The sequence below is a fragment of the Eptatretus burgeri genome, chromosome 4 (assembly GCF_056783735.1).
Source record: "Eptatretus burgeri isolate ZD-2024b chromosome 4, Ebu_testis_v1, whole genome shotgun sequence".
Taxonomy (NCBI): Eukaryota; Metazoa; Chordata; class Myxini; order Myxiniformes; family Myxinidae; genus Eptatretus; species Eptatretus burgeri.
The window spans coordinates 88,600,292-88,620,291 of NC_140964.1; the positions used below are offsets into that span (position 1 = coordinate 88,600,292).

General features: G+C 35.3%; 1 long non-coding RNA gene across 3 annotated transcripts in view; it reads left to right on the forward strand.

The window, feature by feature from the left end:
- LOC147028631 (uncharacterized) overlaps positions 1–20,000 on the forward strand; it is a 176,631-nt gene that overhangs the window by 63,754 nt on the left and 92,877 nt on the right. The window lies entirely within an intron of this gene.

The following is a 20,000-nucleotide window of genomic DNA, read 5'->3' on the forward strand; positions in this document are numbered from 1 at the left end:
GAACTCTTCCTTCTTTAACATTAAACAGTTGTAATAATATTTCAAGTTTATTCTTTCCTTCATTATATTTTTCTTTATTCCCTTTAGCTTCTTATCACACCTTTCAATGTTATTATTATCAATATATATAAAAGCATAAGACTTTGATCTCAATCCTATAAATTCACTCATGACCTTCCCACCCAATTCATCTTTAAACTTACCATTAACCTTTTTATACTTTGATGAAAACAACACATCACCTGACTTATAATTACTTGTATCATATATATATATATATATATATATATATATATATATATATATATATATATATATATATATATATATATATATATATATATATATATATATATATATACACACACACACACACACCAATCTTATCAATCATATCCTCATATACATCACTTGTCTTAATTTCAAATATAAAACTATCTGTATCCATATATAACAATGACACATTATCCTAATACTTTGATTTTAAATTATTAGAGTAATAGTCATACATTAATGACTTTGACAAGTCAAGAATTGATGTTCCTACATAAATAGGTTTATCCATTTCAATACTCTCTTTTTTTCAAATGAATAGAACAAAAGTTCTCTGAAAACACCTCCGCTCGCTCAAAACTTGGTCTATTAATTAACTTTGAAGCCTGTTTCCAAGATGTAGCAAGTCTTATGTTTTATCAATCCCTAACATTTTCCAGTCTTTCCAAATACAGCATTATTCATTAATTTATAAAAGTCCTTCTCAAAATCTGTTTTTGCTTCTGTTCTCCTTTTTGTATTTAAATCAATACACTTCTTTAACCAATGACTGTTTAAATTTCAAAATCCTATGAGTTTTCCTCACTCTCAACCCAGCAGATAAATATTGTCTCAAGTTCCTTTGATGCAAAACATAACTTTCTTTATTATTAAATGATGTAAGTAGTTTTTCTGGAGATTTACCTTTTATATTAAATGACTGTTGGTAATCACTTAACCATTCTTTTCTTGGACTTTCTTTATCAGGGGCATAAGGTAGGTCTTTATGTTTGTGATGAAGTTCTTCTGGATATTTTAAATCAACCTCAAAATAATATCCAACTTCAGCTTCATCCAATTCCTTTTGAGAGGAGAGAACAATGTCTTGTAAAACTTTTTCATAATTATTTTTCTTTAACCCATTTAAGTTTCCAAAATGTAAAGATTGAGACATTGCCTACCCATACAAATTTTTAGCATCATAATATATCAGGTAAGAGTTGTCATTCTTATTATAATCAGGAAGATTTTCGTTATTTGCTTTAGCATATCTCTTGGAACATACTTGAGATATTCCTCCTCTTTTCGCCTTCTCTATCATTAAAAGCATATCTATATCACTGATTAATTCCAAATTCTGTTTTGTCATTTTTTAACATAGCACTCCAAGCCAAACCCGGGGCTGTGTTATAGTGAAGGGGGTCTAATCCATAAGAATTTTTATTTTGACAGACTGTTCTAAAAGTTTCAAACACATCAACCAATAACAATACATCAGTGTTAAGATACAAATCATGATATTCTCCAAGATTCTTTATATTAAACTTCTCCCAAACCTTTTTAGCTTGTGTATAATCTCAATTGGAAATATGAGTTTTATTCAACTTGCGATATAAACTTTCCCTTGAAGGAAGTTGTGTTCCTTTAAACTTCTCAAATGAATCCATGTCATCATATGGATATCTTCCCTTTTGTGATAAGAGATCAATCTCTTCTTGATTTGAGAAATGTGATTTAAGATTTGGTAAGTTTTTAATATTTGATGCTAAGTTAGATAATGGAATTTCCATAAACTTGTATGCTTCAAGAAATCTGATATGGGTTTTGGGGGATGTATGAATTGTTTTTGTGAATGAGATGTATTTTTGATCTGTGTTAGGAATGGCAGAAATAGCTCCACACGTCTTTGAAAGTTAAGTTATCAATAGATGTGTGTCATAGTGAGCGTTGTTGTGAAGAAAGACAGGAATAAAGTTTGGGGGCTTGTAATTAAGATTACAATGGGAATGAGCTGGTCCTCTATATTTTCCAGTAAGATGACAATGATCCTGAACTTTGACTTCTCCCTCAATTTTATCCTCACAAATAGGACAGACACTGTTCTTTCTAAATTCCTTTTTCTCTCCCTTTGTTAATGACATTGGTTTATAGGTTTTAACCATTATTTCTCTTTGTCTTATGCAGTCTTTTTCCAATCATCTTACAAACTCCTCTGAGGCATCTTCTCTATAAAGTTCAAACTTGTATTCATCACCAACAGATGATTTGATACAATAACAGAAACCACGAGTGTGTTTTTGATATTTATTTGTGTATGATTTATTTGGATTTGGAGAAACAGTATCTATCTTTTCAAGGATACTTTCAAAACAGCATATATCACAAACGGGTGTTTTATAGATTTGTTAAAATCTTTGAATGATATGTTTGAACCTGCTTTTGGTAAATTGATTATCGTTGATTTATGATTACTGCAATATTTTGAATGTTGATATAATCGTTATTTTGTATGAAAGGAGTTGAGACATCTCTTTCATGGATACGTTTTACATTTTCTCTTATATAGTTGTGATTTGGTGAATCTTGATAATTTTTTGATGAAAGCATAATGCGATTTTTCCTTTGAAGTAGAGTAGAGAAGGTTAATGTGTGTTTCATCATTTTTATAGTTGTTTGAAATTTTTAATATCTGAACTTTGTTTCTACCTGTTAATCCATACACATTGACAGATAGATTATTCATTTTCTCAAATTAAGGAATATCTCTCAATGACATTGGAAACTTTAAATCTTTAACATTTAATGTATTCTCGTATTTCTTATAATGTTCAACCCTTTCAGGTTTCCATTGTGGAGGATGTAAGTGAGCAAGAACAGACCATAGAAAACATTTATTATCCCCCCCCCCCCAGAGGGAGGGAACGGGATATTGTAATCATCCGGTTTGTTTGTCTGTCTGTCTGTCTGTCTGTCTGTTCGCAACTTTATGGCAAAACAGCTTTAGCAAACACTATCAAATTTAATCCACAGGTGGGCAATGAACTTTTGACGACCCCATTAACTTTTGGGTCCAATTGGATCAAAGGTCAAAGTAAAGGTCACGAAAAGATCAAAATCGTTTTTCGCTCATAACTTTGTCAAAAATGATCTGATTTACTTCAAACTAAGCTTATAGTGAACCTTATTCTATTTGTCACTTATAATCCTACCTGTTCTGCCTCTCCGGTCTGGACCGGATAGCATACAGCTAACCCCCATCCGCCAATGAACATAATGTCTAACAACCATGCTGAGGCTTAGAGTTCTTTATTCTTGACGTATGGTATGAGTTGGTAATCGCTGTAACAAAAACAAAAATAAAATGTTATAGTAAGTTGACACAGATATTACGATGATCGTTATACATGTACAAGATGTGTATATTAAAGGGCAGCTACTTTGTAGTGATATGCTCGGATGAGTTAGCTCCCTTGTTCCAGGAATTCGGGCAAGGCGTACTTTCACGCAAACAAAAACGAGAAATAAAATTAACCTAAGTCAATGCAGAGTACTGCACTGTCAATGAGAGCCGTTATTAAAATCACTGATCAGAGTAACGGTACAATAACAAATTAGAGTCACTAGAATAGACCGCAGAGCTTTACATTTGTCTACACATCAAAGTTGCAAGTTCTTTCCTATAGGTTGTTGTTGTAACACAATTGTCGAAGTTCGTCGGTGAAACGAGAGCATCGAACTGTTTCATGCCTACATAAAGTCACAGTACAAAATTCTGGTGTTGAACGATAAACAAAACGCATCACTCACACTGTTGTTGGCCACAGTCTGGCACAAAATGCATTTTTCATCGTAGCGGGCAAAAAACCACATGGCAAGGCGACATTTTTTTTTCAACAAGCATTTCCTGGCTCACGGTAGGCGGAGCCACAGGGAAGCAACAACAATGAATAAGCATGACTAGTCAACCGGCACAGTGTGGCGGCACACTACCCATTCCTGCAGTGAAAATGCATATTTGTGAAGATCGGGAGGGTCCAAAGTTTTGGGGGTCATGGTCATCGGTCAAAATTACAAATTTTCCATTAAAACTAAAACATGGTTACGAAAATACAACTTTACGGGAAAACGACTGGCTCAAACACTGTCAAATTGTATCCACAGGTGGGTAATGAACCTCGGACGACCCCATTAACTTTTGGGTCCAATTCGGTCAAAGGTCAAGGTCAGGTCACGAAAAGGTGAAAATCGTTTTTCGCTCATAACTTCATCAATAAATGGGCAGGATTTGTTGTGCCTGGCACCACTTGTTATCTTTGTTTTGAATATTAACAACCACTTTCTTAAGTTTTATCTCTTTTGGTAAATCAATATAAGAAGAAGCTTGAAGAGGATCTGATTTTAAGATGTGTATATCTAAAAGGATTATTTTTGTAATAGCAAATCCACGACCTACTACATTGTTATCAACATCTTGTTCTTGTCTATGGAGTTCATCGTAAACGTCACATCTTACAAAATCTTGAAATGATGAGATAAAGTGAGGGTTTGTCCTCATATCGGCAGTAGTTTCGTCACCTTCTCTTACCCGATTCAGTTTTACTCCCAGATAAAACTGAAAAGTTTTCATTTCACTTCATGTGTTTTTAATTATAGTTTCAATACTTTGTTTAACCATATCAACAGCTTCAATGATTGAAGATGGTCCAGGGTCTTGAAAGCAAAACAATCTTATTTTTATATGTCCTTTAAATGCCCCATCAGTGTTTTCAATGGAGAATTTAGTGGCACCTTCCCTTTCTTCATTGTTCTTGTGCTTGCATGATTGAAGGTGTTTATTATCATATATATATATATATTCAAGAATATCATTATCACATCTATCACAATGTTTTGTTTCTTGGTCAAGTGGAGATATTTGTCTGAAAATATTGAATGTGTGTTTGTTGGTTTGAAGGTGTTTTTTTTATAACATTCATATTCATGATTACAAACATCGCAGAATGTTGTATTCATCATATTTATATAAAAACTTTGCTTAAAATAAACTTTTCTTGATGAAAATTTCGTTTAATTTTTTGTGAATCTGTGCTTAAAACCATTTTATCCTCCAACTTTTTTTCACTTAATAAATATAATGTATCAAGACACAAAAAACAAGTTTCAATCAATCCCTTCATTTGTAAAAGATACTGAGAAATATGTCGAGGATGTAAAATTGAATAAAGATAAATATAACAACTATTGGATAAAAACAATTATGGTGAATAATATGAGTTCTTCAATTTCCTTCAGTGGAAGGGCTTTTAGTATATCTGGAAGAACATCAATTAAAGTAGCTCTAACAAAAGTTTCTCCTCTCCTTCTGGGAATATATTCAAAACTAGAAAAAGCAATGAAACAAGAAAAAGTATCAAAAAATAAAAACCTTATGGATGAAGCTTTAGAAAGAAAAGATAAGACCATCTGAAATATGCAAGGATAAATTTGTATTTTTTTCAACAACCCTAAAGATATAAATCCTGATGAAATAAAGGATGTTAATATATCAGGTGAAATGACATTTCGTTCAATAGTCGTTAAGGACTATTTTAAAATTACCTTTAATAAAAAAAATGTCGCAGTTGAATCTCTTTATGAAAAAAGCTCGAATGAGCTAAGATCCTCGTCCTCTTAATGATGACGTCATAAAAACGAATATGACGTCATTGTGATGTATCAGGTTTGCGATAAATTATCTGTGCTAATGCCTGGCTTGATTCCCACAAACAAAATTCAAACAGCTTGCCTCGTTTCGGAGATAATGGTATGGGTGGTTTCCATAAGCAGCGATATTATGTCAACTTTTTTTCTGGGAAGAATTTCCAAAATCGGAGATGGTTACTGCCTGTGCGTGGGCTTTCTGCATATACCTGGCAAGTTTCACGAAGATCCGATGAAAACTCAGGGTTGTGAAACAAAAAATGTCAACAAATAGGAATGACGTCATAAAAATTTATATGACATCATCGCGATGTATCATATGTGCGGCAATTCATCTCTGCTAATGCCCTGTTCGATTCCCACAAACAGAATTCAAAAAGCTTGCCTGGTTTCGGAGATAATTTTTTTAGGCGTTTTCCATTAGCGGAGATATTTTGACGTCATAACTTTTTTCCGAGGAGGAATTTTCAAAATAGGAGATGGTTACTGTCTGCGAAGGGTATTTTTACACATATATATGTATATATATACATATATATATATATATATATGTATACATATACATATATATGCCAAGTTTCAGGAAGTTTCGATGAAAACTGTAGGCTGTGAAACAAATGAAACAAAAAACAAAAAATGTCAAAAAATAGGAATGACGTCATAAAAATTGATATGACGTCATAGTGATGTATCATATGTATGGTAATTCATCTCTGCTAATGCCCTGTTCGATTCCCACAAACAGAATTCAAAAAGCTTGCCGAGTTTCAGAGATAATTTTTAGGCGATTTCCATTAGCGGAGATATTTTGACGTCATAACTTTTTTTTCTAGAAGGAATTTTCAAAATCGGAGATCGTTACTGTCTGCGCCAGGTATTTTTACATATATACGCCAAGTTTCAGGAAGTTTCGATGAAAATTGTAGGCTGTGAAACAAAAAAGTCCACAAGAACAACAACGTGAGTCAGACTTAGAGATCCTCCACGAGGATCTAAAAACGTATATAGATATAGATGGGAATGTTTTTTTCTACTCATTAAATATGAGTCATTATTCAACTGAAGATTTTGAAGATTATGAGAGTGATGATAGTATCTCTGTTGGAACAGAAGACAGTTATTATACCGAGAGTTTGTGTTCAAACGATAGTTTTGAAAGTCGTTTTTTAGATGATTGTGAAAGCACCAATGCAAGTACCGAAGATGATACCGAAGATGAATTTTATTTGAAGTAAAGTTTTACTTTATAAATGTGAATAGTTCACTAGATTTTGAGCCTCTTGAATGTCCTGATTCTCCACATGACAAATTTGAGAATTGTCCTGCGTGTGAAAGATGGGGGATTAAACACAGTCAAAAGCCTATCAACAATGTTATTCTGTGATGAACTTCTAATTATGATCATAAAAATTATAAAAAAGGAATATAATTATTTGAGATTTACACCAAAAATGAATTACTTTTCAAGATTGATTCGAGAAATGAATGTAAAGTATGAAGGTGATAATACACCTTTTCTTACAAGAGAAGAGACTGAACAAATGACGACCATGTTTCGTGGATTGATGACATATTATTAACGATTGTCATTTTCAGGGAAATATCAACATAAGATATTGTATAAATAAAATAATGGATTATTTTGAAATTTAACCTGAACTTCAGATAAAACAGAGTTTCTAAAAAAGCCAATAAAAAATTTAATAACCTGTTTTCCAAATGAATGAATGTTTTCCAACTGAATGATTTTTTTACCCATTTGGGAAAATTAGATAAAATTTAACAACCATAAAAATCTTCCAAATTCATTAAGATGTCTCATAGTTGGTTCAAGAGGGTGTGGAAAAACCTGCTTACTTTTAAAGATGCTCCTTACTCCCAACTTTTTAGATTTTGATAATTTAATAATTTTCACAAAGTCAAGTTTGTTTTCAACCTGAGTATCAACTACTCTCAATAGGTTTTAATGCTGGTCTTCAAAAATCTGACATAATCGGTTTATTTAAACTTCAAAACAAACTAAACTAGTGATACCCGTGCACATGCACGGGATAGCAGTACAATATAGCTGGTAGCAGATGACAGACCGTACATGGGGAATGACAAAAATACACATTGTGCAAAGTGCAAGTGATACTATGGAACGCCAAGACTTCCCAAACATTGTCGGCATGTCCGCTAAGTGCCACAGCAATTTCATAGGGATCGTGTGACGGCGAGCCGAGTTTTTAGTGTGCAAGCTTGGTATTATAATAGAGATGATGACAACATTGAAGATATAATACAACTATTTTGTGATACACAGAGATATAAAAAGAAATCAAAGCTGATAACTTGTATTCTTTGTGATAATACGGATGATATACCTTCTCCCCAAGATTTGGATAAATCAAAAAAGAACCACGTTATCTTTGATTGTGTTAATGAGAGAAACCAAACGGTAATGGATAGCTACTACACAAGAGGGAGACATTCTTCTTGGAATTGTATTTATCTCAGTCAATCATACTTTCAACTCCCTCGTCGCTCAATAAGAAACATTGCTAATTCTTTTATTTTATTCAAGTTAAATTCAATATATATAAACAATTTTTGGAGAGACAATTTTTCTGCATTATGTAGTTAAAAGGAATTTGGGGATTATATGAAGCACACGACTGAAAAATATAAATATATTGTTGTGAAACAAGATGAGATATTAAACGATATATTTTTATTTTATAAACAATTACATATATAAATGACAACTATTATTATACATCTTGTGGGTAAGTCTGCTTCTGGAAAAAACTTTCATAAATCAAGGTTCTTGAATAGTACAAATGAAATTATTGTAAATTTTCTAAAAAAAACCACCATGTGATTCGTATTGTATCTATAACAACCAGAGCAATGCGACCAAGAGAAGTCGAAGGTGAAGATTATTACTATATTTCAGTCGAAGAACATATGCGATTGAGGAATGAAGGCCAAATATTTGAGGAGGTTTCTCTTGGTACAACAAAATATTCACATTTTAAGAGTGAGTGAAAGAAACTAAAATCTGGTGGTCTTGGGATATTAGAAACTAATCCAGAAGGAATGAGACAAATTATTAAATATCTGAGTGGTAATGGGGTTAAGATTTTATCATTCGGTTGTGATGTTGATGAAGAAACTCAACGCCAACGTATGAAAAGCAGAGATACAAGTATTAGTGAAGAAGAAATTACAACTCATGTTAATGTGAATGAAGAATTTGATGAAATATATATTTTTAATGTTTTATTTGAACACATCTACGTTAATGATGAAGAAAAGGAAAATTTCCCTGTTGACCTTCATAATTCAGTGAATTATATTTTCCAATCAATAAATGGATGCCAAAGAAAGAGCAAGAAGATTTAAGGAACATCAAGAGTTGGTTTCAAAAGTTGTAAAACAACAGGAAGACATAAAGAAGAAACACAGACAGAAACTAACGGGTGAAGAAGCATTTGAAAGAAAACAAGATAAATTTTTTAAACCACTTTTAAAAACATCCCAAGAAAAAATTATAGATGCTTCCTCAGTTCCCACAATAGAATATACTCCTAAAAAACTTCAAATGTTAAAAGATTTCAGTCAAATGACGGAGGAAGAATTAGAGCAAATTGGAGAATTAGAATGTGATGATGAAGGATTATTTCAACAACTGGAAGAGATTAATCAACCCCCTGATTATATTGTGAAGGCTCTTCAAAACAATGAATATTCAGTGGATTCAAAAACCAAAGCAGGACTCATTCCAACAGAACAACCAGCAATATTTCATCTTGTTCAAGAAAAGGGATTGATATTTAATGATGAATTAAGGTTCTTGAGGTCTTCTCAACCCCCTGTTAAACTAACTCTGAGATGAATGTTTCTTCAAACAAAATCTGGAAAACAAGGTTTAACTGTGAGGGATGAATGAAAGTATTTTGATAAACCATTGGATATGAAAAATAATGATGATAGAGTATATATTGATCTGCCAGACTGTCTTAATTATAGGGTTAGCCTATCCTGTAAAAGTAGGAAGAATGAGAAGGAAAAACATATTATTCAGGCTTTATGTTGCCTTGGTTCAGGTGTTAGTTTTCTTCCAAAGGACCCATCACAATTATTTAATAGACTGTTATTGCTGTTAGGTCGTAAGAAGGCTGGAAATAATTGTTTTATTGAAGCGCCAGCCATTTTAGACTGGTTGATTAACAGGAAAATAATTAATAAATGTCAATACGAAGACATTTTATCCCATATTGAATAAGATGAGAAGCACAATCCTTCGTTTTAATTACACAACAAGTGACCATATATCTTCATTTCCATACCCACTACAACTTGACGCAACAAAAGAATATGAGGTGTCTTTATTGTCCATGGAAACTTATAATACCTTGTTTAATATCACTGAGAAAAATGACGAGTTTAGTTATAATTCGGGAAATGGATACAAAACGATAATAGTTTCACCCGGAGCATATGAGATTTCTCAAATATCTTCCGAAATTGCTCGCCTTATGAAAGAACTGGGTGATGAACCAAAAATATTGTTGTAGATATTCAAAAACGTACTTCAAAATCAACGATTATACGTAAAAATAACTACAAGGTTGATTTCACAATTGATAATTCATTTAGAGAGTTATTGGGTTTCTCCTCAAAAAAGATTGAAACTAATGGGACGTTTTACAGTGATAATGTCATTCAAATATCCTCAGGCATAAATTCTGTATTAATTCACTGTGATTTGATTGATAGCGCTTATAATGATGGAATAAGAACAAATACAATATTTTCATTCAGCACATACTCAACCCCAATTGGTTATAAATTCAATGTGGAACCCAGAAATCTGGTTTATCTTACTGTGTCAGGAAAAAACCATATACAGAGTAAAGTTTAGGATAACCGACCAAGATAATCGCATGATTTCTTTTTATGGAGAAATTATATCCATCAGAATTCACCTTCATGAAGTTTTCCAATAAATAAATATGATGGTTATTGTGAGGAAGCATGAGTTGGGAAAATATAAAATAATTACAGTGGATGGGATGTTCCTTTCCCCATACTACAAGGGTGAAGGTATGTATCTTGGTAGAGGATACTATAAACCTAAGAGACAAAGGGGTGTCGGACATCAATTTCGAAAAAAAGGAGATGGGATAATTGATACTCTAATGGGAATAGGTTCAACTATTCTTCAACATAAAGACCTTATTGGTTCAACTGCTTCTGCGGTGGGAAATGTAGCAGGAGCTATACAGAGTACAAAAGATACCCAAAAGGAATCTCATACATTACAAGCAATAAAAGAAATTAAGAAAGGCAAAACTCAGTTGTCTCCCCAAGAATGACAGAAAATAATTCAAATACTTGGGTCAGGGTTTCAATAGTTTTCACATCTTTTTTCCTCAATAAATACAAGTATGGAAGCAATTGATAGTATCTATGATTTGGATGATACCATTGTCATCTCAAACTCTGCTAAAAAAGAAGACTACTTCAAGGTAAATGCAATAATAGTCAGGTTCCTTATGTAATTTCGTTATAATTTTTGGGAGATTATGAAAGCTTGATATTTTTGAAAACCTTATAGCCTAACAAATCAGAAAATGTTTGATTCCATTTTCTCAGATGTCATTACGGCGGCCATCTTCAATTTTTTAAACTGGCGATCCTCAAACATTAGTTTCTCAATATCTCGCCTCCTAGATGACCGAGAAACAAGATTCCAGTGGCCAAATCTACATTTTTTGGGGCAAAGAATCCAATGGTGAGAATTACAAATGTCAATGGCACATGCATGAGTGTCTATCTTGCATTTTAATATGCATAGCTGAACAGAACAGAAAAAGAAAAAAATATTCAGAATTTGACACCCAAAGTTAAACACAAGCAAACACAAGCAAACTGTCATGTCTGTACACATCTCCATCGTCCTCACTATCATCATCACTGTGACTAGCAAATGTGATATCCTGAGAGTCTTCATCCTTCTGGCAGTCAGTGCTACACTGACATAGCTCCGTGCAGGGTAGCTCCACTGAATTGCACGAACATCTGTGTGAAGAACAGTCTGCTTTTCATTGACATCTGACCATCTCAATGATGCCTCTGTTGCTGGGAGGGATTCAGTTGTCATTGGTTTCAGCTGGCCATCCTCGTCCTTGTAGTAACTATTCTGTAGTGGGTCAAGGAACTCCTGCTGGGCGATGTCTGCCTGACCCCACACTCTGGCCTGGATATGGGCTCGTAGGACATGCTGCTTGAAAGCACCAAGTTTGGGTGGAAGCTTGTCACTTTCTGCCATGTGCTTGCTGAAAAGATGCCATCTCAGTTCAGGGATGTTGTCGATTTGGATCCCCTTGGGTAAGTATACAGTGCATACAAACTTCGCCAAAGTAGATAGCAGATACTCTGTCACTTCACTGGTGTGATACAGCATTTGCAGAGCCTTGACAACATGATCATCTGCTTTTAGGTCGATGTTCAGCCAGGTAGCTTTGCCTATTCTAGAAAACCGCCCAGTGTTGTCTGCTCCTGTAAATCCATGAAATGCCGGCAAAGCCTTTGCTCGATCTGCACCCAGAGCTTTCCATATTGGTTTCACTTCCAAAATACCAGATGCCATTAAAACACAAGTATTTTCAGCAGGATTTCAAAATTTGCTACAACCAGCACCAGTACATCTGTGTCCGGGGAGAAGAACATGAGTTGTGCATGACTAAGGCGGTTGTGACGTGAAGCCAGAACTGCATGGTGGATCAACAAGGTGTCTGCTTCTTCATGGCTGTTGCCTTCAAAGTCCAATTGACTGTTGCACTCGGTGTGTCCTGCAACAGAAGCAATGACAAGCTTGGGAGATTCTTTGCTGTATTCAACTGTCTTTGATGCCAGATACTCCATCAGATCAGCCTGAGTACAAGAGTACAAGACTGGCTTTCTTCTGTTCTTCTGCAGGACAGACTTCACACTGGGCAGTTCTACCATCTGGTGAATCCATCTGCTACCATCTGGTGAATGCCGGGAAATGGTTTTCCATACTGTCTGGTCCAAGCATTCTCGTGTGTGCGGTTTCAATGTCATCAATTGAGAGGTTGGCTTGGTTTTGAGTTTGCACATCAACAAGGTTGATCAACTCATTCAGACATGCATTTTGTAGCGTATGGACTTTTGATGAACTCTTTGTGTCACCTTGATTTCGCGTGGCATGGAATACATGTTTTGTCAAACAAGATTTGTGATATCTAACATCTACTGCATGGGCATCTGTTGGTGAGATACATGTGTTCAGTCTCGTTTTGAATGCTGGATTTTGGGACTTATCTTCAGCTGATTTGAGAGTTTCTCCAGCATTTTGTGTGCTGCAGACTTTGAACAACTGTTCATCAGTGTCTTCTTGACAGAAGAAACACAGGTCCTTGTCCGGCGGCACCGTACATGACCGTGTGAATGGGGAAGACTGACCAGATGGGTTTGGTTCATCCATATCAGTGCTTCCTCTGTTCTGTCCACGTCTTTTGGCAGGGTATGACCCAGTGGATAATGCATGTTCATCGCGATCTCGGGCTCGCTGAATGTGGTCCTTGTTAGTCACGACCAGGTAACAGCAGCGATGCCAAAATGCATGCTCTTCATAAAGTGTTTTTTTTTGATGCCCGTGAGCCACTTTTGCATTTCAACATAGTTTCCATCTTTCAAGCTGGCTCTCTGCTTTACTGTATCTAGTATCTTCTGGTGGGAATCTAGTCTAGGATGTAATACCAAGTGTCCTTTACTTTGATCATTAGACTGACAGAGTATGCACAGCTTCCAGTTAATTATTTCCTGACCCTGTCTCTCTGCTCCAAGCTTATGAAGCTGAGACATCTTGCTCATGTTGCTCTAATACAGGTCTGCAAAAAGAAAGGAAAACACCACCCATTAACATACAACACCCAATACTACACATACATTATGTAGGTATAATGTACATTTAAAAAATAGTCAGAGGGGCTTTGCAGTTGACACACCTGGAAACACAGCTAACATATGCTAACTAGCATTAGCTTGGACATGCTGCATACACACCAGCCATGTAGAAACAACAACATACCTGGATTCGTCTGAATTATTTTGATGTTCCTCTAATACCTGCAGATACTGATGTAATAACTGCAATTACAATCACCACAGATAAACCTACAAATGCCAGCACTAGATTATGTACCTGTACACTGACTTGTTGCATGAAGTACACTTTTGTTCAGATACCCACTTGGATCAGGTTCCTATGTCACCTTGGAGCCAGAATAAGGAGATGAGCATAAGCTTCAGTTATACGCATTAAAAATCCAAGATGGTGACCTAAACCTGTGCCACTGCTCATCTGTACTGATTTCTAATTATCACCATTAGATTTATTTCCCCCAAAAATGTAGATTTAGCCACTGGAATCATGATCCTAGGTAATACAGAAGTCAAGATATTGAAAAAATAGTAATGGAAGGTCGCCATTTAAAAAATCCAAGATGGCCGCCATATTGGCTTCTGGGAAAATGGAATCATGCATTTTCTGATTCGTTATTGTATGAAGTTTCCAAAAATGTATAGTTTTCCTAATCTCCAAAAAAATATAACGAACTCATATTTCTGGACATTGTGAACTGGACTATAACTGGAACCTGGAATGCAAATGGAACAAAAAGTTTTGAAACAAAGAATCGACAAACTCATTAGAATCGAGCCGAAAGTTTCTTGTGTAAATTTACATTCACTAAGGCTGCGAATAACACAAACGCTACACTCGAAAATGATTTCTTTTGGAAAATGTTTGATAGTGTTCGTTTGTACATTGGAACACAAGAAGTTGAAGCGGTTGATTATGTCTCTGCTACATCTGAAATGATGAAATTTACACTATATTCATTTAGTGATAGAATGGGAAAGGGATCTGTCGAAGGTTTTATTCCTGATATGGCAACAGGAACAAACGCAGACCCTGGATACAGTCAAAGGAAAGGAATGTATAATGATGATGCAAAAGCAGGTAATAGTTTTGCTGTGGTAGTTCCTCTTAAAGTTATATTTGGATTTTGTGATCATGATAAAGTTCTGTATGGTCTGAAAATTAGATTTCAACTACAAAGGAATGATAATGAAAATAGATTGCTTTTTGGTGTGGCTAATGCTTTTGCTGATCAGAATAAATTTCTAATTGATTAAATTAGTTGGTATATTAGTGAATATACTCCTAATCTTAAAACAGAAGAGATGTTGAACAGAAAATTTAACCCAAAGAAACCACTCAATGTATCATACCTTAAAAGAAGATGCCAACACGTTAAACTGAATCAAACCACTTACATGTGGAATTCGGGTGTTCTGGAAGGAAAGCCACGATATCTGTGGCTCATTAAAAAAAAAACAGATGGTGATACTGCTACTGATAAGAATAATGTACTGAGTGATAATGCTCAGGTGAAACAACTTTGCGTTTTTCTGGAGGGAACATTTTATCCATGAGATAGATTGGAAATTAATGGGGAAAAAAATGATTATGCTGAAACATACAAGTCTTATCAAAAGGTGTGTGAAAGCAATGGAAATAAAGAACCTATTTTGGATATGACAGCATTTAAAAGTCTGTATACAATCTATGCGATTGACTTGAGTGCTCAAAAGGAAACTATAAAGTCTAATCGAGTGGATACTTCCCTATCTATCTATAATTCCAGCAATCTCTGTGTGTTTGTGTGTCTGTCTGTCTGTCTGTATGTCTGTGACCGCCGTTTCTCGGCAACCACTGATCCGATCTAATTGAAACTTGCCAGGTATATTGCTGGGGCCCTGTGGATGTGCCTTTTCAAGGTTTGATATTAATCGGACAAGTGCTTCCCAAGTTATGGCCATTTATTCACCAAACCAATGACAGGACACAGTGCTATGAGTCACAATTGACGTCAATTCTTCTTCTTCTTTTTTTTTCTTCTTTTTTTGCACGTACGGCCATGCACGTATGGGCACGCACGTATGGGCCCGCACTAGGACATTGAAAGAGAACAGAGGGAATAAAGTTGATACATATTGTTTGCTTTTGGAAGAAACAGAATTACAGATTAATACAGATAATGGTGTTATGATTAGTCTCACATAATTTTTTTGATAAATAAATGTGTAGTAATGTGCCAACTGGGGTATATGTTAATCAAATCAATCTTCATGAACTATAATCTTGTGTTCAAAATCAAAAGCCTTGTGTGATGAACATTCATACAATTCAGAGAAAAGGAGCAGAAAGAATTGATGTTTTGCTCACAAGAGAACAGGCGAAAATCTTGAACGATACTGGCTCACTTGAAATTAAAATGTCAAAACCAATGTTAAATAAATATTCAATAAGAGAAACGAGGGGAGGATTTCTCCCATTTTAATTCCTTTATTTGCTGGTTTAAGTGCGGCTGGAGCATTGATGGGTGGTATTTCAACAGCGGTGAAAACTGCTAACGAAAGGAAAGCTCAACTCCGGGCTCAAAAATAATTGGAAAGACATCACAAAGAGTTGGAGAAACAAATTAGTGGAAGTGGTGTAATTGTAGATTTTGCTGAAAAACTTGAAAGTCTGCCTGATAAAGCGAGATTGTTAGTTGGAGTTATGCTTTCTTCTATCACACAAGCAGGTGTAAAATTAACTCAAAGGGGTAATGGATTATATCTTTCTAATAAATAAATGAGCATTGATGAGTGGATTAAAGAATTTGGAAAGAATACAACATCAAATTTAGAACTTATCAAATATTGTAAGAAATTAAAAGTTCATAATGTGGTTATTTGTATGAGTGATGAATTAACAAACGTGTCTAAACATACAAAGAATATTATTGTGAATTTAGAAGATAATAATGGGAACGGTTCTCATTGGGTTTGTATTTTTAATAGTCAAGACAAATATTATTTTGATAGTTATGGTCTTCCACCACCTGTTGAAGTAATAAAATTCTGACAGAATGGTGTTTATCAAACATTTCAAGTCCAATAATTAAATTCCAAGTGTTGTGGTCAATTATGTCCATATGTGTTATTTCAACTCAACAAAAATAAATTTTTTAATGACATTATTTTTAATCTAATATAAATGACTTATTTTGGAAAAGATGGTTCAATCTTTGGTGTATCCCAAGAACTGGATATTGATTTATCAAATTATTACACAAAGGCACAGGCTGAATGACAAATATAGTATAGCAAAAATATTAATATACAAAATGCTTATAAATTAATAAATTATCCAAGCCTAACTGACGAGAATGACTTGGTGAGATTAAGTGATTTATCACAATATATATATATATATATATATATATATATATATATATATATATATATATATATATATATATATCCTTAAATATAACGGCTGTGTATTCCAAAGATACAGAAGTGTTGATTTTATCTCCGGGTCATACAGAGTTCACAGTTCCAATTAAAATAAAATTTTATGAAGAAGGGCATGTCGTTTGAATGAGAATAGAACAATGTGGATATGATATGAATGGTTTAGGGTATAATTGATCATTTAAAATAACCTTGAATACCTGGAACAATTAAATCAGTCTCGAAAGGAAGAATATTATCCACTTGGTGCCAAGAATGGGTTTTGTGGAAGCACGATTAGCAAACAACAAATAAAAATTTAATAAGGATAAAATCAATAATGGTTTTGCTATAGTTTATATTGTTGTGGTTTTCCACCCGCTTGATGTGCGGGCAAACCGCTTTTAGCCAATGGCGGCCGCTCTCGCCCACCGAACGGGCAAACCTAGTCGCAGCTTTCGGATCAACGCCGAAATCCAGCTACGGGTGTATCTTTAATCACACCGAAAATCAGCCAACTATTCTCTCCGCGCCCGTCCGGGTCTGTCGATTTACCTAATTGTGCGCGCACACAGAATGCCGGGGATTTACACCTCGACGGGACCTGCTTGGAAACGAGCCACGAGGCAGCTCGCTCCGTTTGCGATTTGCCGAGCGGTGTATATCGCCAAGTCCCGCCGGATCCGATTCTTTTATCGGTTATTAAGAACCAACTATATTCCGAACTTAACTATGCAGTTCAATTCAGGGAAAGGACGCAACAAACGGGTCAACATTCACACAAGGACATTTATTATTATAGCACGTATGCAGGCATGCACATATACAATTAGACGAGGCAAACACGCATGCATTTATTCAAGGCAAACAAAAGCAATGCAATCAACAAAAGCACGACAAGAAGAACTACAACCGTTCTACACAATCATTTCGCAGTTTACTACTTAACGGACTCGGCGCCACAACATTCATTCAAAGAAAACCCCAGGAAAGGGAAGGGGTAGGACTGGACCTCTTGGGTCTTTATAATTCACAGAGCTGTGGAGACCGCAGGAACTCTGAGAGACCGGGCTGGTTACCTGTCACCTTCGTGGTGACTCGCTGGGCGCTCCTCGACGTCCCGTCAACACGGCAGCTGGCGTGACCACGGCTCGGCCCAGTCCTCGTCGTGCGACCCGGTCGATCGAGCCTAGTCGACAATGCCTCAGAGGAACAAACGGGCCTTTGCTCTTTTAGAGTTGATGCTCTCTTAAGAGCCCGCCCGTTCCTCAGCATCGTTCGGACCAAAGATCGTAAAGCAGAGCAAGATAGCCCACTCGTGCGAAACAGTGAAGTATCCAATGGACGCCCTCGGCGGCCATTTTAGAAGGCAGGCAGAGTGAGCTTGCGCGAGCCAAATACCCGGAAGCTCTTCACAACACATATGTTCCAGAAGGTAACAAAGCAATGGCGTCGCGTTCCTCATCTCAGAATCACTGCTCAGCAATAAAATGCTCAAACCGTCAATCCAAACGACCTGATTTGTCTTTCTTCAGATTCCCTAAGAACAGGGAAAGGTATATGAACACTGGAATGTTTAAATACCTGGACACTTTGCATCTAATATTTTGATCTAATACCGACTTAATGTAGTGCAAATAATTGAAAATAATTTATCTTTTCATTAATTGTCAGGAGATGATGCAATGTTCAGCATAGGTAACTGTAAGTTTCATTTCCACTGTAAAATGTGTGAAAAATCATTGCAGGTAAGCGTTTAAAAGTACATTTGCCAATGACACATAACTTTTCTTTTTTTCTAGTGAAGTAAAACCATATGCATGAATGAAGACAATGGAAAATGCAGACTTGTAAAGGAAAAGAAAGAAATACTGTACTTGGAATACAAAGGCATTTGTAAATATATTGAAAAGTTATGAAGTTTAAAAAGAAATTCTTCCATACTTATGTGAACAGCAATCATTTTGATATTGTAACAGGTTATTGCATATTGAATGTTTGCTGTTTGCAGTGTGTGTGTGTGTGTGTGTGTGTGTGTGTGTGTGTGTGTGTGTGTGTGTGTGTGTGTGTGTGTGTGTGTGTGTGTGTGTGTGTGTGTAATGGTGTATGGTGTATGGTGTATGGCACTGGGTCTGCTGAAAAGAAGGTCATACTTTGAAGCAAAGTAGAACAAAACTATTGTTCAATTTGCTAGTCAATGGCAGAAAGCTATGACCCAGTTGACTGCCAGGTGCAAAACTCTTAAACCATTATATTTATGTTCATAAATTTGACATACCGTATATGTAAATGTAGCATTTAAAACTATAAATAACACTTAAATTACATCTGAATAGCACTTATAATCAGGCGCTTTACAATAAATAATACATCAACATTTAACTATTTTTGCCACGGCTGAATGCATTGGCGTAAATCGCATAAAAAGGAGGCATAAAGATGTGTAAGCAAAAATAAAAATAGATGGGGGGGGGGGGGTGGACACTCGAAGGTGAGAAGCAAAAAAAGAGGTCTTCACCAACCATTGATGGGGCATTTGGGAGAACATTCAATACCCATTCACGTGTGTGTGTGTGTGTGTGTGTGTGTGTGTGTGTGTGTGTGTGTGTGTGTGTGTGTGTGTGTGTGTGTGTGTGTGTGTGTGTGTGTGTGTGTGTGTGTGTGTGTGTGTGTGTGTGTGTGTGTGGGGGGTGGTGACCCTTGCCTCCCTGCCCGGATTTCTCCCCATGCCTAAATAGTTACTTCAAAGGATACTTTGTTGGAAGGTGATATTTATCATACAAATTATGTTGCATGACTTCTTTTGTTGATGGTGATATATATATATATATATATATATATATATATATATATATATATATATATATATATATATATATACATATATATATATATATACATATATA